The sequence below is a fragment of the Ambystoma mexicanum genome, chromosome 4q (genome assembly GCF_040938575.1).
Source record: "Ambystoma mexicanum isolate Mex_15411 chromosome 4q, UKY_AmexF1_1, whole genome shotgun sequence".
NCBI classification, from domain to species: domain Eukaryota; kingdom Metazoa; phylum Chordata; class Amphibia; order Caudata; family Ambystomatidae; genus Ambystoma; species Ambystoma mexicanum.
Window position 1 is genome coordinate 1,169,595,947 of NC_090928.1, and position 27,729 is coordinate 1,169,623,675.

Here is a 27,729-nt window from a genome sequence, read left to right on the forward strand (position 1 = left end):
TGGGCGCATATTGTGATCCATAAACAAGCACATTGACGTGCATTTTTCAAATTGCCCCTAGGGGGTGTTTGACGCAGCACCTATGAACTTGAGTAAAGGCAGCATGGATAATTGGTGCCCCATCCATTTACGTTTCCGACCATGTTCATTTGTACCTGAACTTTGCAACCAATTTCACTTTCGGTGTTACAAAAGTACCGAATGTAAAACCCTCGCTCACTGGCTTGAGTGCACATTTCCGTTTCTAGGATTTAAAAAGGCATCAGCGTGCCTCACTGGAATCCAAGTTACAGTGCATGAATGTGTACATCTATAATTGGGAAAACATGCTTTTGGCCTAAACGACTGGCATGGCTTACAGGGCGACCGCTTTCGATGGATCTGTGGCTTTACATGCTAAACTCACACAGGATGATTGTACCATCGATGTGCCTCTTAATACTACTATTCTAGACAATTATAATTGTAGTAGATGATTTAAGGTTGGCTAATTCCAGAACATGATAACTTCTTCACATGGATAGGCAAGCCCTCCTATGTATATCACATTAATTTCATGCGTTGGAGGGGCATATTTTGGGAAGGTGAAAGTCTGTCTAGCTCTCTACATATCTCTGAGCCTCCAAAACCTCTTGTTATGTTGATTTTTTTGTTACACTGTATCTAGAGCACTTAAAACCTCAGATAGCCGGTCGCTTGATTTTTCCACTTTAGTGTGTGACATTTAATGTTTGGTGCCTGTGACTGATTAATTAATTACTCACACTTATATAGCGCGCCAAAGCCTGGCGGGTCTGTGGACGCTGGTCTGCATACTGCCTAAGAAAGAAATGTCGCTTTAACGGAGAGCGGAAGGCTAAGCTGGAAGAAGCGTCGGCTTTAGCTTTTCCAGATCTTAGCAGCCTTCCTCTGAGAGTAAACTACGCCATTGCATCGTTCTAGGTTGTTCCATGATAATGTGCATGTCTAAACGAACCCACACCCACAATTCTTTTGAAATGCAACACGTTAACAGGCACAGTACCTGTCAACGTGCTGCATTTGAAAAGAATTATGCTTTTGAATTTGGCATGAGGAAGTTTAGAAGTGGCTGCAATGTCACGGGGGACACGGAAGCGGGCAGCACCTTTCAGGTGCTAGCCCACTTAGCACGTAGGTGTTGGGGTGGGCCACTGGCCCACAGCACAATACGGACCCAGACTCCAGGGCACCCATAAACTGCGAGGAAGGGGCAGTGATGACAGGCAGTCACTGCCCCTGACACCCACATCAAAGTCCCCACTCCCATCCGGGTGGATGGGAGACAAAGGGCCGGTTGATGCTGCAAAGGAAAAGGGGGTCTGCCGGCCCCCAGGCCACTTCTGGCCTATATCTGGAGGCGGGCAGGCAGTCTCCTGTCTTCTTTTCCTCTGCCCCTGCTGCATGGCAGGAGCACTGCTGCCGCCACTCTGCGAGAGATGGGCGATAGTAAGTATAAAAACCCTCCCTCCCATTCAGTGGTAGACACACTAGCAACTTGTGAATAGTGGACAACCAGGACAGGCACCTATAAAAAAACTTTAAACTAACGGTTTAAGTGCTGGCAACAACCAGAGGCATTAGTGCACAAGTTGGCTCGAAAAAACAAGTTACCACAGGACTTATTGTTCTAATGTAAGTGGTAAGTATCAACCAGCACCAACGCTGCAGGTGGCAAACTCACAGAAAATAAGTATAATAGACCTCTTGGGATATAATTAAATAACAAAAACCACAGGAGCGGGTTGCTGGCTCAAGGTGAGTTGTAGTTAGCTGAAGCCCAGCGATCCACATACAGGGAGGTGAAAACACGAAATTAACATAAAAGGCAAACACTTTTGCAAAACCGATGTAGGTTCACAGGAACATGCAAAGTAAAAGTTATCATGTACATCTAAGGAATCATTTGAATAAACAAACCAATGGGGCAGATTGCCTTACCAAAGTAGAGTTGGTTGTATGCCGAAGCCCAGTAGATGCCTCTCTGGTTTTAATCTAAATAACCAAACCACATTGGGCAGGTGGACAAACCTGAAGCAAAAGTGGAAGGAAGCCGAGGAGTGGTAAAATGCCACAATGCAGTCAGGTAAATATGCAAATCAGATGGGCAGGTTGCCAAACTTTAGGTAAAGTCGGAGGCAAGCTGAAGTCCAGACCATGTCCCACGGGAATTGATTAAATTACCAACTAACGCTGCAAGGTTCACCAATAGAAAAACCAAACCATAGAGGCAGGTTGCCACACTGGAAGTAAGTATGGACACAAGCAGAAGCCAAGTTATCCGCCAGTAAGGAGGAAAAGCATAGAATACCAAGTAAGTAAGTGGATCATGAGCAGGGAAAAACCCTAGTAAGGTTATAAGAACCCACCCATAGAATACCAAGTAGGCTACGCCTTACGAGGCCTTCAAAATGGTCAAATTATAATAATAATTCAAAGGCCAAGAATGGAGATAAACACGGGCAAGGGATCGAGAATCCAACTAGAAAAACCCAGGCTCATAGAACCCACCCCGAGGAGAAGCAATGCAATAAAAAGGCATAGGAGGTTGTTTCAATCACAAGTGGATCATGAGCAAAGTAAAACGCCAATTTTAACACCAATTTGGGAGAGACAAAGGCTAAAATGCTTTCTAAAAATAGTCAAAAGATAATATACTAATGCAATGACTCAAAGAACCCACCCCGAGGAGAAACAATGTGATAATGCGTATGGGGTTTAAAACACAAGTGGATCATGAGCTAAGTGAACGCTGCAAGGCTAAATCACATTCAAAATGGTTAGTTATTACAACACAGGCTCATAGAACCCACCCTGAGGAAAACCATGCAATAACAACACATAGGGGGTTTAAAAACGTAAGTGGATCATGAGCAGGGAAAAACCCTAGTAAGGTTATAAGAACCCACCCTCGTTGAAAAACAATCCAATATAAGCGCTCAGGGGGTTTCAAAACACAAGTCGATCAGGAGCAGGGTTAAATCCTAGTAAGGCTCCATGTACCCACCCCCAGCTGAACAATTGTACATTCATAGCGCTTACGGAGTCTCATAACACAAGTGGATCGGGAGCAGGGTAAAAACCTAGTAAGGCTCTAGAACCCACCCCCATCGTAAGCAATCCAATAAAAGCGCTTTAGGGGGTATCATAACCAAGTGGATCGGGAGCAGGGTAAAAATCTAGTAAGGCTCTAAGAACCCACCCCCGCTGGAAAATAAGCAAACAAAAGAGCATAGGGGGTCTTGTAACACAAGTGGAACAGGAGCAGGGGAAAATCCTAGTAAGGCTCCAAGAACCCACCCCGAGGAAGTAACAACCCAACAAAAGACTAAAACACCTTGAAAATGGTCACTTATTAATACACAGGCTCAAAGAACCCACCCCTGAGGAGAAACAATGCAACAACAACGCATAGGGGGTTTCAAACACAAGTGGAGCATGAGCCAAGAATACAGCAATACTTCAGCCTGTGAGCATGGAAGGGCGCACAAGCCCCAAACCCAGACCAGGTTGGCTGCAAGTGGAAACACAAGAACCCACCTAGGAGGAACCAGGTTGGCTTCAGGTGGAAACACAAGAACTCACCTCAGCCCAAAAAGTATTAGTGCCTCACCACAAAGAGACCAAGGGAAGGGCTCTGACCAATAATGGAGGCTAGGGAAGGCAACCCAATGCTCCAGAATTCACTGCAGAGGAAAATATTGCAAAAATCCCCTCAGGGGGCCACATCACAAGTGGGACACCAGAGCGATAAGCAGGTACGCACATGCCCCAAAGCACACATACCTCTCCCACAGACATGGAAAAGGCTAAATGTATGAAGAGTCAAGTAAACCGAAAACCAAAAAAAGGACACAACAGACACAGCTCACATGCTGGGTCCACGAACGTCACAAGCTTTTGTATAAAGGGCGGCAGGGATCAGCCTCGAATTGGCCCTACGTTGAAGTAGGGTCCCCGCTCACCTGACCCCTTGTTCCCCAAAATATTTGTGTGATATTATCATTGTATGGTTGGTTTTCTTTCCACTACAGCTTATGATATAATAAAGCTTGTGGCCAAAGTTTTTCTACCCTACCCCTTGTTTGGCCTCCTCTTTATGGCACTGTCATTACTTTCACCTGGCACACCCTGCATGGCTCCTGCACACCAAAACACTTCCAGGCTTAACGTCCCTCGTGCTAAACGGGCAGGCCAAATCAGCCGCTGCGGCGAACTGGCCGCCCTGAACCCGCCCGCAGTGAAACGGCGGCGCCAAAAGAGGGTGTACGGTTCCTGGAATTTGTTTGCTGTTGAAATCAGAAGAACGTCATGCGATAAAGAGCGAAATAAATTCTAAAGTGAATTACAGTCAATTTTAACGATCTCAACCAGCCACCCTTTATGTTTATTTTTCTCTAAGTGTCGCCCTATTTATCTTACTGCCACAACACGAAGAGCAGAAGAGGCAACACAGTCTGCTGCAATAGAAAACTAATCTTTTGCAACCTTTTGCAGGAAATGGCTTTCTGTTTTACAGGGTGCGCTACTAGATCAGTAGGGCACAGCCCTACATGGCTGAGTCGAAAGTGAAGCTTGGCTACTGGAAAATGACAGACTGAAATAAGTCACGTCAATATTGTTGTGTATTGCCCATTTAACTGTGGGTGTTTTGCCCTTTTATGAAACGAGTCATGACCTCGTCATGACTTGTCTTAATAAAAGGGGCTCTGCTGGCACGTGAGGGTCCCTGCAGCAGAGCCCCAGGAAGTGGCAACTCTGAGTCTGTGTGTTTCTTTGTGTTAGTGCTGCCGTGTGACCACGGCCCATTGTTGCAGCCCCTGCCTGTGTGCCCCTCAGACCCGAGGCTGCTATCAGCTGGGTGCCCCCAGCTCCTGTCTCCAGGTCCAGTGATCCTGACTCTGCAGGGTGCCCCCTGCGGACCATCCTCTGCATGCTTGCAGATCTATTGTCTGCCGGGTGATCCCGGCACCCGGTGTGGCCTGCCCGCAAGCCAAGAGGCAAGTCGCCACATTGGTGACAAGGTGGTCTGGGGCTGTGCATACTTGTGCGGGTTGCCGGACGCCTGTGGCTGGCCTGGCACGGGCATTGGCCGTGTGGTGGAGGCGAAGCAGTGTTGGCTGCGTGAGGGAGGAGCTGCGTCGGCCACCACAAAGGAAGTGTGGAGCGGGAACGCTCCATGCAGTTCCCAATGCAGGAAGGAGCACCAGCGGGTCCTCGCACGCCCGCTTTAAAAGAACAAAGGAATTCGGTGAGAGGCCGCGGAAAGTGAGCGCGGCCTGTAAATACCTCGGCCTGCCGCAGTACAAAGAAGGAATACTGAGGCCTGCAGCGGCCCCCCCGACCCTGCCATCGGCCGCAGAAGAAAGAAAACAAAAGGAGCTGCACTTTCCCAGCCCACCGCCATCGAACAAGTGAGGCTGTGGATGGGGGGCCTGCCCATTCGCTGTACGGACGCACTGGGTGGAGCCCCCGTGCTACACACCCCGTGAGGAGTGGAATCATCATGTTCTGCTCAGGGAGCAGAAAGAATAGACAAATTACACCTCTGTCAGTGAGGATGGCACATAGAAATTTGGGCAGCACCAACAGCCCCGATTGCCCCCCGAAGGGGAAGGACACATGGGTCCCACAAGCCCACTGTGGACACGCCAGCAGGCGCACACACACAAAAGTCACGTGTGTGGAGTTGGGCCCGTAGCCACGCCCAAGCCGAACAGCGGCCTGAACGAATGCTGGGCGCCGCATCAAGGGATCACCACAGTCTCATCAAGCTTCAAGGTAGCGGCTCTAAGCGAGTGCTTGTGTGCCTTGGTGGGAAGGATCTTGTGTGACACTGAGTACCAAGTAAGGGGGATGAGGAGAATGAAGGGGTGTATCGGCAGAATGACCAGCTTGCACCCCTGTATCCCTTCAATGTGGTAGGAGCACCTGCAAGTCTGGGACCCTGGTGGACGGCGTGGGTGGAGAACCTCGAGCTATATTTTGAGGCGGTTGTGATCAAGGACATGGCTAAGCGCCCTACCCTCCTTTATTCAGCCGGCCTCGATGCATTTCATGGCAAGCTTCGCGGCATTGCATTGTCCTGCGCTTTGGGCAACTTTGAGGATGTCGAGATCAGGGCTCAGATAATATACGGCTGTAGCTCTGCCAAACTGCGGAAACAGGTCCTCAGGGAGCCCGGGCTGGGCCTCGACCGAATCCTAGAACTGGGACACACCCAGGAGCTGGCAGAGGTGCGTGACTCAGCGAAGGACCTCTCCAGGCAGCAGCTCAAATTGGAGGCCCCCATGCAACGAGTGAAGTTGGAGGAGGTTTCGGCTGTGGGCAAATGGCAAGGAGGGAGACCAACCAGAAAAGAGAAGTGGCCACGTAGAGAGTCAGGTGCCACGCACGGGCATGAGTGCCCAGCCAAAGGACATATGTGCGAGAGGTGCGGAAAAGACAATCTTTTCGCATCTGTGTGCCCAGCCCCGACACCTGCCAGCATGGTGGGGCCAGCGGCAGGTAGTGCTTCAAAGGAGGCTATGGGGAGGAAGACCCCACCAAAACAGCGACGGTGCAGGTGGCAGAAGACTACAGGAGGCCTTATGACTATACGTAGGGTGAGGAAGATGAGAATGTAATCTTTCTGTCCTGCAGCAGCACAAGTGTCAACGAGTGCCTTCAGCAGAAGCCTGGGGAGCGAATTGTGTCCCCCCCTCCCCACCAGGGAGGACAGTTCGATCCAGGTATATTTTGATACCAACGGGAGTTAGAGGACAGAGAGGCGCTCCATGGAGTGTATAGGCTTCTAGAACATGCATATGCAACAAATGCTCTTGGATTTTCTGATGCCGGGGCCATAGCACCCCAGATCCAACACTCCGACACAGACATTTGCACGAAAGCACACAGGGATGCAACATAATCCCTCTCCAGGTGATGAACAGGTAACACATCTCAACAAAAAGGTACCTTGGTCCAACAACAAAGGGCCCAGTGCTCCGCTCACACATCGGGCAGAGGAATGGAAAAAAACACATGTGGAGGACATGCTTTGAAGACATGAACCACGAAGGTGAGAACCATAAGCGGTGGAAGGTGGTGCACACGGAGGTTTATGAAAGGACATAGCAGCGCACACACAATGAATGCTTGTGAGAGCAGGGGACATGTCCATGAAACTTCAGTCGCCCTAATCATATCCTACCAAACACGCCAACCACACCTAAAGAGTAAAGCTAGCCAAAGTTACTCAAGCTACCACACTGGCTATGCTGGGTGCACAACCTATATCTGGGTGCTGCTACCAATCGCAACAAAACCCATATCACATAAGCAGCATGCGCAGCTCACAAAGCACTCAATTTGGACAGTGCGCCCATTCAACATGCACTCGCCAAATCTGCAGTGTTGACAAATGAGCCCAAAACGCATTTCAGTCAAATAAGCACAATGTTCTGAAGCTAGCGAGCACACCTAAAGTTATGCAGCCTGAATAAGCAGAGGACCTATCTAAGCATATACATTTCATTTCGCAATCCGAACAAGATGGACTAAATGGGAATGAATGATGGCCACAAAAGGGGATCATGGATGCAAGCAAAGGCCAAAACACAGGGATGAAAGTGCCCCGGCACTGCCCGCACAACAGACTTCTGATGGGGAAGGAAGACACCAACAATTGTTGCAGAACTCCCTGAGCAGAACTGTTTAAGAGCATAGACTGAGGTCAGCTGGGCCAAGTCTCAATAATTGGTGGGGAGGCGGCGGATACACAAATCCTGTCATGCTCTGGTCACCACAGCATTCACTCCTAACCATAGTTGTCAGGCAGAATAGCAAGTGAATGTCGCAGTACCCCAAACTACCCATACCATGCCTCGGCCACTGCAACAAAGCTTCCTCCCTCACAAACGCGAACAAAAAGGACGTTTTTTGTTGTATAGGTTTACTCGGATCATAAACAAATCCATTAAACTTACAATTAAATATGCAATACAAAATTCATCTTCCTAGGATGTTAAAAAAACTAAAAAGAAGACATTACATGATCAAACAGTTCATGATTGCAATTTCCTCACTCTCTGTGCTCTTTTGATATAGGACAGTAATGCCCTTGCTACTATCTTTTGTATTTCAGCTTGCAGCAAATACGCTAGAACAGAGTCACAGGGTATAAGGTTTACAGCATTTAGGACTGGCACAATTGTTTGATTTATAATGTGATAATATGCAGAGCAGTACAGAACAAAATGTGTGATGTCCTCCCGAAGGGGAATCGCCGCCAGTGTAGTGTATCAACTCTGAGCATGACGAGATTGAACCATCTATCTGATCTCCGATTGCCAAAAGCGAGGTAGGGCTGCATACCACCCGCCCTACTTATTAGAGCCATGTGTCTGCCCTAACCTGCTGTCCCTGTGTCTCACTTTGGGCCTTCAAGACTTACAAAGCTTTTTGTATAAAAGTTCCACTCCGAAACTCTCAAATAAGTTTCTGGAGGGAGAAGGGCAAGAGCATTCATCTGACCCAGCATAGAGTGGATATATTTCAACCAAGGAATTTTACATTAGCCCGCCTCTTTGATATTCCCTAATATGTAATGTGTCAAGGACGCCCTGGCATTAGCCCACAAGACTTGGGCATCATCAAATTCATCCAGACTAAATAAAAAGTGGCAGAGAACCTCAACAATGGCTTCCACCACCCAACTGTTCCAACACTTTTCCCTGGATGAGGGAGGGGCACATGGTTCAAAATAAGACCTCAACACAGTGGATAAGGGGACACTCGGGAAAAGGCCATTCCTAGCCAGCTGAGCACTTTAGGACTTATTCTTTCGGAGGACGGAGCTCTCTGCAATGCACAGCCTCTCCAGCACTGGGGGAGGCATCATGCAACATCTGGCCCACACGCATTGGGTTACCTCGGGAACTTGAACGGAGCTTGCCCGCGCTCTTGGCTGGGGATGCTCCAAGAGAAACCAACCCGGCTGCAACCCGCACACCATGGCGGCGGGTCGGGCTTGCAATACGGCTGCTCTCCATGTCTGCTCTTGCTGTTCTGCTGCGGCCTTAGCAGGAGTTGGCCACATTTAGCAGCGTGAGACACTTGTGAACCAAATTTGCTAGGGCGCGCGCACCTCTGAAACCACTGGCTCGCCTAAATTCCACAGCAGAGTGTTGTCGGAGGTGTTTATCTCAAAGTGCTGGAACATTAACTTGCAATTCTCCCATAAAACAGTTCTGTTTTGCAATGAGAGTAGCACTCCCCACGCCAGAAACATTCACCGTAAAGACGAGGCCAAGTTCAGTAATGGAGCAGAAAGTCTGGAGCTGCACGCCACACACTAGGGGGTGGGGGGTCGGGAGGGGAGCAGGGGCTCTGTGTGCAGAATCGCCTCATTCACAGCCCAAAAGCACAACTGCCCACGTGAAGAAGGATAGACACTTCTATACGTGGTGGGGTGAATTACTTGGCTGTGCTGTCTGCCCCATATTCCCCTGCACCACACGCCTAGGGTTATGTCATGCAGTAATATTTCTACAACACACGTTCGCCCAAAATGGTCACTTGTTGCTAGGATGCACAACGTTAACACAACGTTTAACTATCAGCAAAGATTGGAGCCGTATTGTTTAACGAACAGACGTGTCTTATGTTTAGTGTCGACGCTTAAAAAGGAGGACACTTTACAAAGCGGAACCTTCCAGAGACATGGGCGGGTGGGGTTAACAAAGAGGGCAGCAAAACTCAAAGCTCTTCCTGCCATGCTTATCCTGTGACTTTTGGGCTTGATCATGCAGAGTTCAGAGGCCGCCTTAAACTTCCTATTTGGAATTTGGAAACTCTAAACCATGTATTAATGTCACCACTATGTGCAAATAGCCTTATAGGGGGTCATTATGTCATGGGATAATGACCCTTCGCCTTGGGCCAGAACTTTGTGGCGGGTCATTATCTTGCTATAATGACCCCTCCCTCAGTCTATACGGCTATAACAACGAGTCCCTGTTCAAGGAAAGCTATGCCTGTTCACCCACAGGCTGCAGCATTTGAAAGACATTGGAGTTGCTGCCCAGCCATTGCAGGCAAACCCAAATAAAGGCTGCACGCATGACCAATTATTTACTAATGCTTAACTTGCAGACATCTTCTTGCTCCATGGTATGCAGAATCACTGTGCCAAAACCCCTTCTGACGAAATATGTTCACCGTCGAGATGCGTCACTTGTGTCGTAAGATGACAGAAGGAAGCAAGCCAGAAATGTGGTTGAGGGTCTTCGAAGATCTCTGATTTAGCAGCCTTTCGTTGTTATATTTCAATCTAATGTCAGCGCCTTGTTTTGGAATTGAATTTGCCACAAAAGCGACATAGAATATAACTAGCATTGGCAGAGCCAATAGTTTTGGCGTTTACTGCTGTTCTATGCATTTTCAATTTATAGGCACCAGGGTGCAAGGAGGAGAGTGTAAAAATTAAAAGGAGGATGCAAGAAGGGATGCGGGGGTGTCGAGCGTTGGGGGTAGAGAGAGGTGGGTTATGGTGTTCAGGTATTGAGAAGGTGTGTAGGGTGGATGTTTGTAGAGGGAGCGGGGGTAGAGCGGGTGAGTGGAGGTAGAGGGAGGGGGTAGGGAAAGTTGTGGGGCTCGGGTGGTGGGTGGTTTTGGGCAGAGATAGGGTGGATGGCAGTCGAGAGAATGGAGGAAGGTTCGATGGGTGGGGGTTGCGAGAGTGGGGAAAGGGGTTAGCAAGAGTGCAGGTCTATAGGGTAGAGAGTGGGGGTAGGGTGGGTGGGTGAGGGTATAAAGTGGGATTAGGGATGGTGTGATGTAGTAGGGTTGGGGTAGAGAAAGTGGGGTTAGGTTGGGTAGTGGTAGAGAAGAGAATGGTTAGAAAGTGAGAGAGGGTAGGGATGGTGGGGTAGAGAGAGGAGGAGTAGGGTGGATGGGGTTAGAGAGGGAGTTATTTGGGTGGGGATAGAGTGGGTGGGGTAGTGAAGGTGTATTGTGAGTGGATGGGGTAGAGGGAGTAGACTGGTTGGGTGGGGGTAGATAGAGTGGGGAAGGATGGGTGGGGTAGAGAGAGTGGGCATTTGTAAGGCACTTATACATCAATACATTGTGTTTCAGAACGCCCACAGGGCAAAGGGAGGGAGAACAGCAAGACAATGAAATATGAGAAGTGATGAGTAAAATACAAAGGCGGTCCTACTAGGCCCTTGTGAACATTCGGGGCGTGCGAGTGCAGAGAGGGAAGGGACAGGGGCAGGGAGTAAGTGCTTCAGGTTTCACAGGGGGGAGGGAATGCCAAAGAGCACGTTGTAAAGCAACACAGAAGTGCCAGATAGCCAGTTGCAAAGGCAAAAGGTAAGTGCCAGGCATTGACTACTTGGTGGAGGAGAGATCACCAGCCAATACAGTAAGTGCAGGCCTGTGAGACATCACAGGCCAGTAGGGCCCAAAGGCAAGTGCAGGGGAGGGCGGAGGCTGCGGGCGATTGGACAGAATTCCAGGACCTCGAAGGACACATAAGGGCCTAGGCCACCAATCCCAGCGACAGTGGGATTTCGCATGGGATGGAGAGGGGGAAGGAAGAGGAGAAGGGGATTCTTGAGATGCTCGTGGAACTTGAGGAGATCTGGCTCAAGACAGAGGGGAGGGAGTTCCAGAGGAGGGAGCTATCCGAGGAAAGAGAACTGCTACCCGCTCTCTGCTTAGAGAAGCGCTTGACACGTAGAGAGTTGGAGCCAGAGGATCGGAGGGATCTGGAAAGAGTATTTGGTGAGAGCAAGTTGCAGATAGTGTGGTCGCCGGCCACAGACAGCCTTATGGATGATGCAGAGGGATTTCAATTCGATGCTTGCAGCAACCGGGAACCAGTGGAGAGATTTTAGGGCTGGAGAGATGTGGTCCCTGGGCTTGAGGCCAAGCTGGAGGAGGCAGAGGGAAGGTAGATTAAGAAAAAGGTGGTTACAATAGTCTAGCCCGGAGATTACCAGAGCTCTAGAGAAATTAAGCTTCTGAGGAAAAGTGAGGAAAGGGAGGGTGCCTCTGAGGAGGGTGGGAGGGAGAGAGGGAGAGAGGTCGGAGATGACTCTTTGGTGTATCGGGTAGAAACAGTGGGGGTATGGTGGGTGCAGAGAGTGGGGGGTATGGTGAGTGCGTGAGCATTGGTAGAGTGTGGGTAGGGTGTGTGGGCAGTGGTAGAGAGACTATGGGTAGGGTGTGTGGGGATAGAGTGAGTTATGGTCGGGTGGGTGGGGATAGAGAGTTAAGATAGGGTGGGTAGTCAGAGTATAGATTGGGGGTAAGGTGGGTAGGTAGAGGTAGGGAGAGTGCAGATAGGTAAGGTGGGTTGTGGTAGCACGAGTGGGGGTAGAGAGAGCAGGGGGTAGCGTAGGTGTAGAGATAGCTAGGGTATAACATGTACAACTAAACCAGGGGTATGTAATCTGCTCTCAGGATGTTTTGACTACATCTCCCACGATCACTCACCCTAAGAGTGATGCCGTCTAGGGCTGTTGGGAATTGTAGTGAAAAATGTCTGGCGAGCCAAAGGCCCTTTCTTTTACGATGGGGTGCAGTAAATAAACTGCAAACAGGGTCATGGGCATGGGGCATTACATCAAAATAGACCACCAAGTACTCCTATAGAGCTTTGTATGAATAGCTTCCTCTAGTAATAAAAATCTTTTAAATGCACATCACTGGCAGCCTCGAGCTGCGCTTTGCACTTTTCATTCCGGCTTGGGATGTCTCGGGAGGATAGCTCAGCGGCAACGTGCTCGCCTTGTAAGCAAGATGACATGGAGCAACACAGGTTCGAGCCCCAGGTCTGCACTTAGAAACCTCTAGGTATTAAGCGCGTTATAAACAACCTATCATATCATATCTGCGAATTGCGTTAATGAGTTAACCCTGACTCGGTTGAAAACCACAAAATTAAAACCGGAACTAGCGTTGTCGAAAGTGAACACCTCATCAAATGACACAGGATCCCCCTCCAGGTCTACCTTTTTCTACATGTTCAGCTCGTTATTGTTTGAGGGGGTCAGTGTTGTGGTCAGTGACTGGCTCTTGTTTGAGGAACGGGAAGGAAAGTTACGCGGGTTTGCTAAAACATACGCACAGGATTAAAGTCCATCTACGGTTGTGAAAATATTTTAGGAGCAGGCGCGTAACTCAACGAGCTACCCGGCCAGAAATAAACTAGCTTGCAATAAATGACTGAGACATAGTAAAATATGTTTGCAGGCTAGGCATGGTATGTTCCAAGGCAACTGACTGTGAAAGTGCCTAATTGAACAACTTGGTTTTCAAAGCCTTACGGAAGGCAGTGAGGGAGGATTCCATCCTAATGGAGAGTGGCAGGGTGTTCAATTTTGTGGGGCTAATACAGGGAAGCTTACTCCTCCAACTTTAGCTCTTGTGAAGGTTGGTACAATGAGCAAATGGGAGTATTGGGTCCGCTTAGGTCTGAGGGAGTTTTCCCAGTGATTTGTTTTTTCTGACAAGTACAGGGGTGCCGATTGGGGTAGGCATATGTGTGTGGTAGTGAGAGTCTTGGAGAGAATGCGCTCTTTAACTGGGAGCCAGTGGGCTTCCCATCTGGCCTGAGAGATGTGCGCCCTCTTAGGAATGCTTCGCGCAGCTCTGAGGGAGTTTTTTTGCGTGATTTGCAGTTTGTGAAGGTTTTTTGCAGAGGTGCCTAGGAGGAGTTTGTTATAATAGTCCACTTTTGCACCAGTGGTGGCCCTGGCAATGGTGAGGCCGGTTTTTTGTGGTTAGGTATGGTTTTACTCCATTAAATATTTTAGTCGTAAGTGCAGCAGATGAGGAGATGGCGCTGACTTGCTGATTCATTGACAAGGAAGGTGGCATCAAGGTAAACACCCAGTGTTTTGACAGCGGCAGAGACCGTGATTACGGTGTCCTCAGTGCTGAAGGAGCTGTATTGACTATCAAGTTTAAGTATTTCCTTTGGACCTAGTAGTAAGATCTCTGTTTTGTCTCCATTGAGGCATAAACCATTTGCCACTGTCCAAGCCTGGATAAGGGCATAGGTGTCGCTGAGGGTGGCAGCATCTTGTTCATAAGAGCCAGTGAGAGGGAGAATGATTTGGGTGTCGTCAGCTGTTAGTGACTTCAATTCAGCACTCCAACTAAGTCAATGGCTAGTCTGGGATGCCCAAGGGAAGCCCTTATTTATATATTTTTATGACAAGTCCATAAATCTGGATGATAAACCCTTGTATAACACCCCTCTCTTTGAATCACCCTAACCTCACTTAGCCAAGAAGTAGGTTTGTTTTGCAAATTTAAAGATTTATTTGAAAAAATTAAACAATATATAAATATATCACACTTTTATGAATAAATTAATATTTGATAGCACACTTATGAATATAATGTTGATCAACAATGGGTAATGTTACAATTGCACACTCTTTTCAATCGGTGAGGAGTTAGTATAGAAAGGATAAGGTAGCAGAGAATACTTTTATGGTTTCAAGGAAAAGCAATGATGGAAAGAATGCAGCACAGAAATAAACTGATATGGTTTCAACAAGAGATAATATGATCACTTTTCCTTGTGGCAATTCACTCCCCCCCCACCCACTCTATGCAATATAAGGAGATGGAAGGAGAGCACACAGTTTTCAGGAATACAATCAAATGCAATACAAATTCCAGTTCCCCCCTAGCAAGCTTAGAGCAACCGGTATGCTTTAAAACAGGCAGAAATACTTTTAAATGTGATTTGCAAAGAAGTGAAAAATATGCTAAAAATGATTTTAATTCCCTATAGGAGATTCAGGATAGGTGACATCTACTTTGAATTAGTTCAGGTCAACACTAGTAATTATTCAGGAATGATTATCAGATTGAAAACGGAGTTCAGCAGTTGCAAGCAAAAGGACAGCTATTTTTGACAGGTGGAGAAATTGAGTCAAATTGCAATTTGTGGCACTTTTTCCGAGTGCGTCGATCGCGATTACGGAAAAACTATCAGGAATAGCAAGTCGGTTTTGGGCTTGTTGGAAAGCTTAGGTTCTTAGCTTTAAAATGAAAGTTAATGCGATTCAAAAGATACGGATGATTTAGTGGAGGTAGATTCTCAGAAATAAAGTAAGATCACAATGACAAATGACACTTTCATAGGTTTGAAATCACAGAATGGGCACACAATTTCTATGCAGTTCTAAATAGGTTGAAATGGATGGGATGAGATTATTTTAGACTAAGAGATTGGTTCTACACAGTTCTGGCTGGATACTCGCACTATAAATTTGAAATAGGCCGTCAAGATCTGGTCAACAGGTTTAGACTGGACTTCTAGCGGGTGGTTCTGAAGTCACAGCTATCTGGGTCAGCTCTGCTCTGCTGGTCTGGATCTCTGGTTCTGGCAAAAGTTCTTGGCACTGCACAGCGGTCTGGTCTGGTCTGCAGTTCTGGATACAGCTCTGCTTTCTGGGTCTGGTTCTGGTTCTAGCCAGAATCAAACAGCTCGCCCGGCTGTTGAATAGTTTGGTTAGGTGGCTGGATTCTGAGGTCTACTGAGAAGGATTCAGCCTTTGGTTCAGGCCTCTCTTCTTCAAGTTCTGGAGTCTATCTGGAGTCTATGGTCCTTCTGGATATTGTCTGGTCCGGCAAAGTGCTTCGCAAGAAAGTGGAAAGAGCCGTCCCTACCTAGGTCTCAGTGGCTCTTTTTATGTCTTTTGAAAATGGGTGGGAAGGCTAACTTTCTATGCCCAACCCACTAAGGATCCTGATAGGCTAGAGGATTTTCTGTCCTTTAACTGGATAACTGAGTTGTGAGTCAGAGTGATGCTACCCTTTTACAATCTATTGAAGAAACGCCCCTTTGCTTTTACTTAGAAAATGAATTTTTCATAACAAACAGGTTTCCAAGGTACACAAGTTGTTAAGAATACATGTACACATCCCATATTAATTTAAGACAGTTCTCTGTTCAAGCCCCATGTTCCTGCGAGCTTGGGTTCAGAAACGACAACATTTTGCACTTTGTGGGTTTTGCCCTTGTCGGTTCGGCATCAAATCTTCCCCGGAGGTACACCCCCTCTCTGGGCACATTTGCTATAAGTTTTCAATTTTCTGAGATAACCACAGTGTCTGTAATATTAATAATCGCGGGGTTCGGTCTCAGAATATCACACAGAGTTGCGCTTAGTCTCAAATTGTGGGTACATTTCTCATATTAAGAATCCCCAAATTGTACATTTCTGTCAGCTTAATACAATATTTTATAAGCAATTTAATAAAACATACATTTGCTCTCAATTCAGTACACCCACTTGTTTGCCCCTGCCCCCGGGAACTTGGCTTGACTCAGAGATCATGTGTCTTGCCTTCCCCAGAGAAACTGTTGACAATTATACCTCAAATCAGCATATCCCATTCAGCTGAAGGCATCCTTTGTCTGGTTTTTCCTGCTAGCAGGGCATCAGTCCAGGGTGCCACTCTCCATTTGATTAACAGAAACTTGTGATTTCCTGCCTTCTGGTGTGGAGTTCTGAGGTGTGACAGCTTCCCATGGACAGAGGCCTCTTGAACTTTTAATTAAATCAGACTGCCTTCTAGTATAGGGCCTGGGAACAGTAGGTGTTAAGAATTCTCACTAACCAGCAAGGCTTTGAAGTCCCAGCTGGCTTAGGTTCGTTTTCAGCTCCTGAAATACCGGTCTCCTGTCAGAGTTTAGATCGCTAGCGCCGGTTAGTGTCAAGCGCCGGTACTGGCAGCTATCTTGAATTAATGCATTTCAAAAAGGGGATTTTACTTGATGGCATATGATCCTTGCTAACATTGTATTGATGTAGATTCTGCAGTAGGGTACTGTAGAACACCCAACCAGGAGTTGGATTTTTGTTTGGTGGTTTTGTGCCCATGATTTTAGCAATTTCTGACATTAATTAAAACGGATTTTGAACAACACCATATTCCTTTGCACTGATTTTGCTCTGTGTGCAGCCAAAGGATAGGGTCTGGCAATCGTCTCCTGTATTAACTATCTTGCAATGTTTGAAATATGCATTTTGAGCTTGCATTCAGAGAAACAAAGGTGATTTCAAAGCGCTTTTTGAGCCAACAGGCACTGCTGTTTTTCCTTTGGCACCACGTTTCACTCATGGCGCTTCTGGCCCATTATGCTTGCACTGGTGGGTGGCAGGTCAGGCGACCATTTTGGTGTGCGCAAAACTGCGCGGTTTTCCTGGATTCTGGCGCAAATGTGGGCTTTTCGGCCATCTTGGATTTTCTAAGCCCACAGCACCAAATGTTGCAGCATAATAACTCGAACATGGGTCAATACACCTGACACAGCATAGTTTGCAAATGCTATACTGTGCTTCTCCAGATCATTGAAAAGGGATGGGGTGAAGAGGTTTAAAGGGTAAGTGAGGTGCATGATCCCTGTGGCACTCCACAGTGGATGGGGGATGGTGTAGCATAGGCTCGGTCTGAGAAGACTCTCTTAACCCAACCTTCAAGGAAGGATGTGATCCAGGCTGTGGCTTCCTGGGAGAAATGGTCGGCATCTTTGAGGTATCTGCAGAGGATCTTGTGGTCAACTAGATTGAATGCTGCAGATAGATCAAGGAGAAGGAGCAGCACAGGTTTGCCTTTGTCCATTGTTTCCTGTATTTGGTTCTTAAGGTCAAGGCATACTGACTCGGTACCATGACATGGACGGAAACCAGATTGCCTTTTGCCCAGGATATTGTTGATCTCTAGGTCATTCTGGATTTGCAGGTATGCAGCTTAATCGAGGATTTTTAGCAGGAAGAGCACAGTTGTGATGGGCCTATAAATATTGGGTGAGTCACGGTCAAGTGAAGGTTTTCTTAGCAGGGGTCTAACCCAAGATTCCTTAAGGGAGAAAGGGACATCACCTGTGGCGAAGGACGCATTAATGAATGCTTTGAGGAAAGGTTCTAGTGATTCTGCACACTCGAGGTTGGCTGGGCAGATCTCGCCTTTACACAGAGAAGGCTTTGTTTTTCATGATAGTAATGATTCAGAGTCAGTTACTTCTCTAAAAACAAAAGGCTCTGTGTTTTTGTTCACCTGAGTGCCAGTGGGCATCGAGGGTATAGGGGATTTAGGCAAGGCGTTGAATTGGGAGTTAATATTTTTCTGGAGGGTGTTTATTTTGTTGAGCAGGGCATTTTCGATTTTATTGCACCATGCTTCATCTTTCACTGTTTTCTGTGCGTTAGTAGGTAGTAGCGCTTGTTCCCTGAATATTAAGAACAGCTCCTTGGAGTGCGAGTTGGCATTAGTCATACTGAGATTGTAGGCTGAGGATTTGGCTAGCGTGATGGCTTTTTTTGTATTGTTTGGTGATCGTTCTGTAAGCTGTTATTGTGAGGTATTGGGGCAGGATTGCCATTTGTTGAGAGCCGAGCGCATGGTGGACCTTAAGTCACTTAGTTCTTGGGTAAACCATGAGTTAGCATGTTTGTTGGCTTTCACACTGTGGGTTCCTAGACAAATCGTTACTGTTCCCTTGGCAGCTAAAGCTATGAGACTTCAGAGAGTGGCAAGTATTGTATTGTAGTCATCGCTGATATAGCACCCTTTCCCCATTTGTATGGCCTCAATGCGCTTTGTGGTTGGAATGCCCTTGGTGATCGCAGTCCATGTGTAGGAGGTTCTAAGAGTTTAGATTAAAGATGATTGTGTGCATTTTTGTCGGGTTAAGACTTAGGTGGGCTGGCTAGGCTCCAGTAAGCAGACCGGAGGTCAGGCACGTGGGTGGCTGCTGTTGGTGATTTAGATTAGTGTTCTAGTGCTGGAGATTCAATGTGTGCCCAGTTTGACCTAATTTGTTTTTCGTTGGTTGTCGCTGTATACTAATGGTAGAGGTGCTGAGGTACGTCAGGTGTTTGTGTGAACGGCTGTGTGTGTTGCTAGACCGGAATAGCGTAACCATAGCTGCATTCTAGGGTGAATGGATGGGTGGCTGTGCCTGTGGCCTGTGTGTGTCCACAGACAAGGTGTAAGGTATATGTATCATAGGCTGGGCTGGAGTTCGACTGCAGTGTTTTTTCTTGGTCCAGTGCGATTAGCTCATCTCGCTATTCGTGGTCTCCCTGGAACAAAAGTATGAGCAGAGGGAGAGGGCCCGGAGGGATGACTGGGGGTGGGGGAGACGATAGTTTTTCGCTGTGCCGCTGCCGGCTTCCGTGGGCTATTGGCAGATAGGAGTATTGTGTTCGGGTCAGCATTTCTGTGTGTCTGTTCTGGAGTGTAGAGTGGGGGAGGGTTTCAAGAGGAGGGAGGGAAAAAACAGGTGTTGAGGGCCTTTCTAAATGCCAGATGATTGTCAATATTGTGAATGTGCAAGGGAAGGAAGTTCTAGATGATCTGTGCTTGGAGGGAGAAAGAGGAACTTCCGAGTCGGGAGGAGTTGTCTGGAGGAGTTGTACTGTGGGCTACTAGGAGAGATGCTCTGCCAGATCAGAGAGTCCTTGAGGTGTGTTAGCGGGTGCTTTGTCTTGAAGGAATTCTGGCCCTGTGTTGTGGATGTCCTGGTGTGTGATGCACATGGCTTTAAGGTTAGTGTTGGTCAGTAGGGAGCCAATGGCGTACTCCGTGTAGGGCTGATGTGTTTACTGGAAGGTAGGTTAATGAGAAGGCGGGCTGTAGCATTTTGTATTCTCTGCAGTTTCCTTAGCTGATACGCTGGTGTTCCTAGGTAAAGGCAGTTTGCGTAGTCTAAGCGGGAGAGGATGATGGAAATGATGGCGGAGAAACAGTGAGGATAGGTGAGATAAGGCAAGAAACGCCTTAGGATGCATAGGTGGAAGAAACAGGCTCTGGAAACTGAGCTGACTTGTTGGGAGAGGAATACATCCGTGTCCAGTGTGCTTCCAAGGTTATTTACCGAGGTGGAGGTTTCCCGGTTCGGGGTCTAGGGATTGTGGCCAGGGAATAGGTTCGGGATGAGCGATGTTTTCCCACAGACTAGGATTTCAATTTTCCCAGGATTGAGAATGAGGGCGTTTGTCATCATCTAGTAGTCAATGTCCGAGAGGCATGATGACCGATATGGACTGTTCGGGGCCTGGAGATTTGGGATCTTATCTGCATAGTTGTAGCAGGTAGGATTGTGGAAGCGGATGATGTGGAGGTGAATGGGTGGAGGAACTTGATTTGGAAACGGTTAGAGATGAAAAAGAAGATCCAAGAGGAGGGCTGTGTCTTTGATTCCTAATGAGTGTGGCCTATCTAGGAAGATGGTGTGGTCGATGGTAACGAAGCGGGCCAAGAGTTCAAGAAGGATGAGTACGGCGCAGCATTAGCCTTTCTTTTTAGGCCGTTCCAGATGGACACTAGGGAGGATTCTGTTCCTCGAAGTGGTCAGAAGCCAGATTGCACAGTGTCCAGGAGGTTGTTGGCTTCAGTGAAAAGGTCAAGCTGCTTGTATGTTGTGCGGTCCATGAGTTTGGCCACGAAGTGGCTGTTACAAATGGGCCGGTAGTTCTGGGGAAGGAGTGGGTCGAGTGTTTGTTATTTCAGCTGGGGTTTGATGTAGGAGATTTCTAGGGCTTCTGGGAAAGTTCCCAACGTTAGGGAGTGGTTGAGGATTGAGTGTGCGATACTGCCTGCAGAGGTGGAGGCTAGGATGTTTTTGAGGCTTGTGGGCGGGCAGGGATCCTCAGGGGAGCCTGATGGGCGGCTTTCTGCTAGGAGCGAGAGGCGTTCCTGTTGTGTGATTGGAGTGAAAAAGGTGAACGTTTGTGTCGAAGGGGGGTTTCGATAGGGTTGGGCTGTAGGTGGGAAGGGGGTTGGGGGAATGTGTTCCAATTTAGAGGTGATGGCGAAGTCTGTCGATAGCGACATTGTGGAAGAGCTCTGATAAGGGGTCACATAGGGATTGGGAGATGGGTGGGTGGGGGTTAGAGCAGGTCGGGGAGTTGAATTCAGAGACGATTCTATGCAGTTCCTTGCTCGGATTCCGGAAGTAAGATTCTGTTCCTACAGAATGCTTTCTCGGTTTTCCTGATTTCTATTTTGTATGCTCTGGTTACTCTTGCTAGGGCGGTTTTGTTATGGGCCATAGGGATGGTTTTCCAGGTCTGTTCCAGCCGGTGCTTGAGGGTTTGTAGTGATTTGCGGTTGGTGGTGTAGCACCTGGGTGTGGGTCCTGATCTCTGGGAGAACAATTTTGTTAGAGTGAGGGGTGTAAGGGTGTTTGAGAGCCAGGGGTCTAAGAGTTTGATGGGGGTGGGTGGGGTGGCCTTTCCTGAAGGGATAGCGTTGGGAGAGAGGAGAGAAGAGGAGAGGAGAGGAGAGGAGAGGAGAGGAGAGGAGAGGAGAGGAGAGGAGAGGAGAGAATTGGCTAGATATGAGGCGATACCTCTCATTCCACTATGGAAAAATGTTGAGGGGGTTGGTGGATGTCGGGAGTGATCCTGAATGCGAGCTGCGGTGGTCAGTACTACAGAGAAGATAATTGCTGAGTGATCAGTCCATGATGGGGTGGGGGGATTTGGGGGCTGTGTGATTACGTTTGCAGTGTTGAAGATCACATCGAGGGTGTGATCTCCAGTGTGGGTGGGTGTGGAGATGCGTTGTCAGATTTTGAGCTTCTAGGTTGTCTGTGAGAGATCGGGTCATGGGGTTTGAGGGTGTGTCAAACCAGATGTTGAAATCTCCTAGGATGGTAAGTATTGGATGTAGATTGAGGATGACTGTCAGAGCATCGTAGAGCGCGTCTGCAAAGTTTTTGTTGTAGCCAGGGGGTCTGTAGATAAGTAGGAAGTTGTGCGAGGTGGACGGTAAGAGTTGGAGTTTTACCAGAAGGGACTCGTAGTGTGTGGTGTTGGATGAGGTGTCCTTAATTATTAGTGGGAATTGGTGTTTGTGTAGTATTGTAAGTCCTCCACCCCTTTGCGATTTGTTCTGAACAATAAGGTTGTACCCAGGTGGGAATGCCGCGTGCACAATGGGCTCATAGTCAGTCGTCAGCAAGCCCGGTCTCTGTGATGAAAAGGGCGTCTGGATTTTCCTCTGTGATGAGGTCAAAGATGTGGAATTTATTTTGGAGACTGACCTAGCGTTGACAAGAGAGTGGGTGGGGTATGTTTGCAAGAGCTGGGCGGGTCGAGTTGGGAATGGTAGGAGGCGTGAGAGTGGCGGAAGGGGGATCGGTGGGGGGGGTAGTGGCCGGGAGTTGGGAAAGTGTGTGTCCAGGGGAGAAGGAGGGGCTTTAGTTAAAACTGGTTGGTCGGTGTGGGTAGGGGAAAAGAGGTGAGTGGTGAAGGTTGTGGAGAGAAGGCGTGGGGAATTGGATTTGGACCAGGGGGAATAGGGCTAGTACCAGGTTGGATGCCGGCGGTGAAGTTTGGGCCCTGTAGTGAGGTGGCTAGGTTTAGGATCTGGGTTTTAGAACGGGAGATGCTAGGAATGGCCTGGCATGGTTTTGATCCGGGCCTTTCTTAGACATTCGGATGGCCAATGGGATGTGGGTGAGTGTTGGGGGGTGGCTGTGGAGGATGGGTTTCTGGCCAGGTCTGCTCTTCCTGTGCTAAGAGAAGGGAAACGTTTGTTGGGGTGGGGGTGCTATGTTGCTCAGGCTAGTCGCAAGCGAAGGGTGTAGGTGAGTAGTTTGTGGGAGCTGAGGGATGAAAAGGTTGGCTTCCCTTGGTTGATGGGGTAGGAGGCACAGGGTGAGGGGAGGTCCGGAATATTCGAAGGGTCAATGTTTTCTGCTCCTGCTCTCCATCTTGCCACTCTTGTTTGAGCGGAGTGAGCAAGATCTACTTGGAGGGTGCGGGAGGCGGAAGGCTGGGATGATGGGCTGTGTATTCGGGATGGCCTAGTGAGGGTGTGGCGAGTCTCGCCAGGCTGCTGGTGTGCCAGCATGCGACTCTGATTTGGCCAGTCTTTGGCAGGGTGCCTAACACGTGGGCAGGGTACATCATATTATGTGACTGAGTAGACGGAGCACGTCCAACTGGGTTAGCACACTAGATGTGCACTTACCTGGCCTTGAGCAGCTGGCCAGGCTATTAGGAGCAGGTTTGGAGCACCTGGATACAAGGGGGGGGCTAAAAAGGGGGTACCACAGTAGAATGTAAAATACAGTATCACCTAGATTTGGGACACCTGGATAGCGCACAGTAGATAGTAAAATGCAGAGAGGCCTACATGGACATACAATAGTGGACAGTAGAATGCTTTAGCACCTAGATTTAGGACACCTGGATAGAGGGACCCCTATATTTGAGACACCTGGAAAGAGGGAGAGAGGCCTAAATGGGCATACAACAGTGGGCAGTAAAATACAGTAAAATGCAGTAGCACCTAGATTTGGGACACCTGTATGCCCATTTAGGCCTCCCTCCCTTTATACAACAGTGGACAGTAAAATGCAGTAGCACCTAGATTTGGGACACCTGGAAAGCGGGAGAAGTGCCTGAATGGGAATGCCACAGTAGACAGTAAAATACAATAGTTCCTAGATTTAGGTCACCTGGATAGAGGGACCCCTAGATTTGGGACACCTGTATAGAGGGAGTGAGGCCTACATGGGCATACAACAGTAGACAGTAAATGCAATAGCACGTAGATTTGGGAGATCTGGAAAGATGGTGAAATGCCTAGATGGGGTATAGCAGTGCAGGCAGTAGCTTTAAGGTTTGGGATACCAGGGTGGAGGGGTAAATGCCTTTTGCTGCGATTTGCCTAGATGAGAGATGTTGCTACTTGACACAATCTATCTAGATATGAGCTAGGGCTGACAAACACATTCTTTCTAGATGCAACATTGTGCTGACTAACGCAATCTATCTAGATGCAAGGTATATGGTCCAGTGATGGTTGGCCTAGTCATTGAATGTGGCTAACGTATGAATGTGCAACTGACTAGGGGCTTTTAGATAATATGATGGGTCAGACATTCTAATGGGGAGCAGTAATTGCTGGTCCCCCTGTCCAGACCTCGCCTACCTTGTCATTCGCTGCTGGTTGGCGGCTGCAGGGACCACTGGCTAACACGGCAAACACGGTCTGGACAGCTACGGAGTGAGTCCGGCTGCTCTGCCTGCCTCGGTCACACACAATCCCTTCAGCTATGGAGTCTCAGTGCCTCCCACAGTATTCCCTCCAGCTTCTTACTTCATCACTGAAGACGGATACGCAGACTCCAGGGGGTTACACCGTGGGTGAGTTGCAGCAAGTCACACAATAAGATTTAGATACCTAAAAGCTGGAGCTGCTTCCAATAGCATGTCAGTGTTTCCCAAATTACACAAAGCACAGTCTGAGCAAGGATTCCACGTCCAGGTAAAAGGGGAGCTGTTCATGAAAATACCATCGCCTGTTTTGAAACGGACGGGTAAAACGAGAGACTTTCTCTCCAGGTTAGAGTAGAATGCACAGGCATTGGTGTCACCCCCTGTGATGGTGTCACCCGGTATGGGTCCGCATCCCCCTAGTGACGACGCTGCGTGTGTGATGTTGTGGAGGCATACTGGGCAGGGTATATAGTTCTTCCCAGTATCCTGAAAGATACACGTCTTTTTAGCAGAGTGAACATATCAGAGCTCCTTTCTGTACTAATTGGACGTACAGCTCCCCAAAACTACAGCATGCCTCCGCAGAATGGGTGAGAAGGGGGATGGTAGCGAGTGATGTAAAAGGAGCAGGATTGTAATCACTTACTGGATCTGCACTCTTGCACTTCAACCTGTTGACAAATGGATTTAACTCACTGAGCTATTTTGCAGCCGTACAACTATTAAAATATATCGCTGGCTTAGAGACGGAAAAATGAAAACCACCAGACAATGTAAGAAGATCTTCATACCGGCACAAACTGGGCACGTTTTCACGGATTCAGCCTGCATTCACGTAAATGCTTTTATAAAGGGGTTGTAAAACTGGTATCGGCAATGAAGCGACCTGAAGTAGCGTTTCCTGGTAGGGGAGGCAGCGGCTTCCAGTGAAAGCCTCATGAGCTGTGGCCTCACAGTTACGTGAAGGGGTCAGGCATGTTCCGCTCCCTCGGTTTTTCCTGGCTGAAACTAGCAGGTCTACAGCAAAGTAGTGGAAACTCTTTCGAGTGGATTGTGTCCTCCAACGTATTCCTCATTTTAGATGTATTCCATCCAGGTTTGCTGCTCTTCGGATTTTTTTTCGGCAGAGGGCGCTGTGCGTCAATGTCGTCGAGTCGATGGTCCCTCGAAGGCCTCCGTCGAGGGTGACGTCATCGGGTGTATAAGAAGCACGCGTGGCGCCCGTTGGCCTCAGTTCCGTTTTTCCGCAGTATACGTTGCTTAGGAGATTCGTTGCGCCTCGAGTTCTGTGACAAATAGTAAATAAACTAATATGTCCTCGTCATCGACGCCGACCACAACCCTGAGATCGGGTTTCAAAAAAGGCAAGTCGTGCGGTTCAAAAATGCCGATCACAGACCCGCACCAAGAGTCTTTGTGGTGCCTTGGAGAAGGCCACAACATGGAGGCCTGTACGAAGTGTCAGGCGATGACTGGGAAGGCCTTGCGAGAAAGGAGAGGAAAACTACAGGCAGGTCACAAACCCGACCGTAAAGCCTCTTGCGTCGAGTCGAGGTCCCGTGTAGAGAAATCTCCTTGACGCGAAAGGCATCGGTCCAGGTCCCGAAGCGATTCCCATCCCTCGTCGTCTTCGAGGAAAAAGTCAAAGAAACGACGCCACATGTCTCCCTCCACTTCGTCATCAGACGAGTCCCCAAAAAGGATGAAATGCCCCACGAAACATTCGTCTTCCGAAGAGTGGGAAGCATTCAGGGTCAAAATGATGGAGGTGTTTGAGAAAGCGAAGCCTCGGTCCGCGCCTTCTTCGGAAGCCGGCCGGGAGCGTCATTGCTCCGACATTCGCGCGCCCTCGAGCCCGGGTGATCGAAAAAGAAATGATAGAGAACCTTCCAGGACGCCGAGTAAAAAGGACCGCTCAAGTCGAGTCGACCGTTTGAGGTCACGGACGCCGTCCGAGACCCGACGCACCTCGAAGGGCAAATCTTCGAAGAGCGCCTCGACGCCCTTGAAGCAAACTCTGTCGATGACCACTATTTCGTCAACGCCATCGACGCCCTTATCGACGTCGACCCAGAAGCCCTCAGTGCCAAAGGCTCCAGCCAAGCCAGCCAGAAAAAGGGAAAGATGGGGTTACAAGACCTGTAATACACCTCTCCCTCCTCCTCTCCCAGAGAAGGTTTTCAAGCCTCTCCCTAGGAAGGAGTTTTTCAAGTCCCTGACCTCAATTTTTGAGGAACAGGAAAGATCTGATGAGGAGAATGTACCTTTTGGGCTAGAATATGGCACCCAAATGTCCCAGAATGCCTTATTTTAGAAGAAAGCAGAATGAGGGACTTGGTGGAATCATTACACAATGCAAGTGGCATTGACACATCTCCTGAAAATGACTTTGGCAGGCCAGAACCAGGAGAGCATGCCAGTCCATCATACCGTCAGTTAATGACGAAGGTAGTAGATTACTTAGGATGGGCTAGACCATCAGCCCAATTCATCCAGGATGATTTGACAGATATATTGGACCATGGTCCCACCGAAGACCCATTACTACCCTTTCATGTAGCCCTGCAGAATAGGGTGGCCAAGAATTGGGAAACTCCTGATTCTATTCCTCTGGTAAATAAATCCCTCACCACAAAAAACCGCCCTGCAAGTAGCGACCCCGGCTATCTGTCCAAACATCCCACTCCCGAGAGTCTGGTCATACAGGCAGCCACAGCTTCTAACAAACTTGCGTGCCCTTCTATCCCTCCAGACAGGGACGATAAGCGTGTGGATGGCTGGGCACGGAAGGTATTTTCAGCTGGGAGTATGGCTTTAAAATCTGCCAACTCTACATGTGCCTTGGCAAAGTTTTCGTACACTCTGTGGGAGTGCTCGCAATGGCGGCAGAGCACATACCAGAAGGGGACGAAAGGGAAGGGTTCCTAGCCATCGTTAGAGATGGAAAGGAAGCCATGCAGGAATCCCTTCAATCTGGATTGGACACTGCGAATAGTGTAGGCAGGTCCATGGGCACTAGCACGGGAATGCGCATATTTGCGTGGTTACAGAAGTCGGGTTTCGCACCGGACGTACAGAACCTCCTTCTGAACATGCCTTTTGACGGGTTTCACCTTTTTGGCACCAAGGCTGACAAGAGCCTTGAGAGGTTGCAGACCTCAAAAGCAGCTGCCAAATCTTTAGTGGCTGCTTTTAGGCAACCTCAGCCTTTTCGTGTGCCAGGACAATCGTGGAGGGGACGATCGTATCATTACTCTTCCTCATATGGAAAGGCGAGAGGAATGGCCAGTCAAAGGGGCCAGAGAAAGGCCACTCATGGTGGACGAGCAAAACGTGCAAAGCCAGCTCCAGCTGCAGCCTCTTTGCCATCAGCGGCTGCAACAACTGCCACAAAACCACTTTGAGGACATGCATCAAAAAACACCTCTAGGAGGCAGGCTGTCACAGCATCTGCAAGAATGGCGTGGCATTACTTCAGATGTTTGGGCTCTAGAAATAATAGCCCAAGGTTACTGCCTTCCCTTTCTAACGCAACCTCAAAGCAATCCACCAGGGAGACCCCCTGTGAAGTTTTCAGACCCGCTCCTACAGCAGGAAGTTCTAACCCTGCTGGAGAAAGGTGCTATAGAACCATTACCTGCAGCGTAGAGGAACAAGGGATAGTACTCCCCGTATTTTT

General features: G+C 48.5%; 1 protein-coding gene across 2 annotated transcripts in view; it reads left to right on the forward strand.

Annotated features, from left to right (window-relative positions):
* MOCS1 (molybdenum cofactor synthesis 1) overlaps nt 1-27,729 on the forward strand; it is a 497,242-nt gene that overhangs the window by 253,435 nt on the left and 216,078 nt on the right. The window lies entirely within an intron of this gene.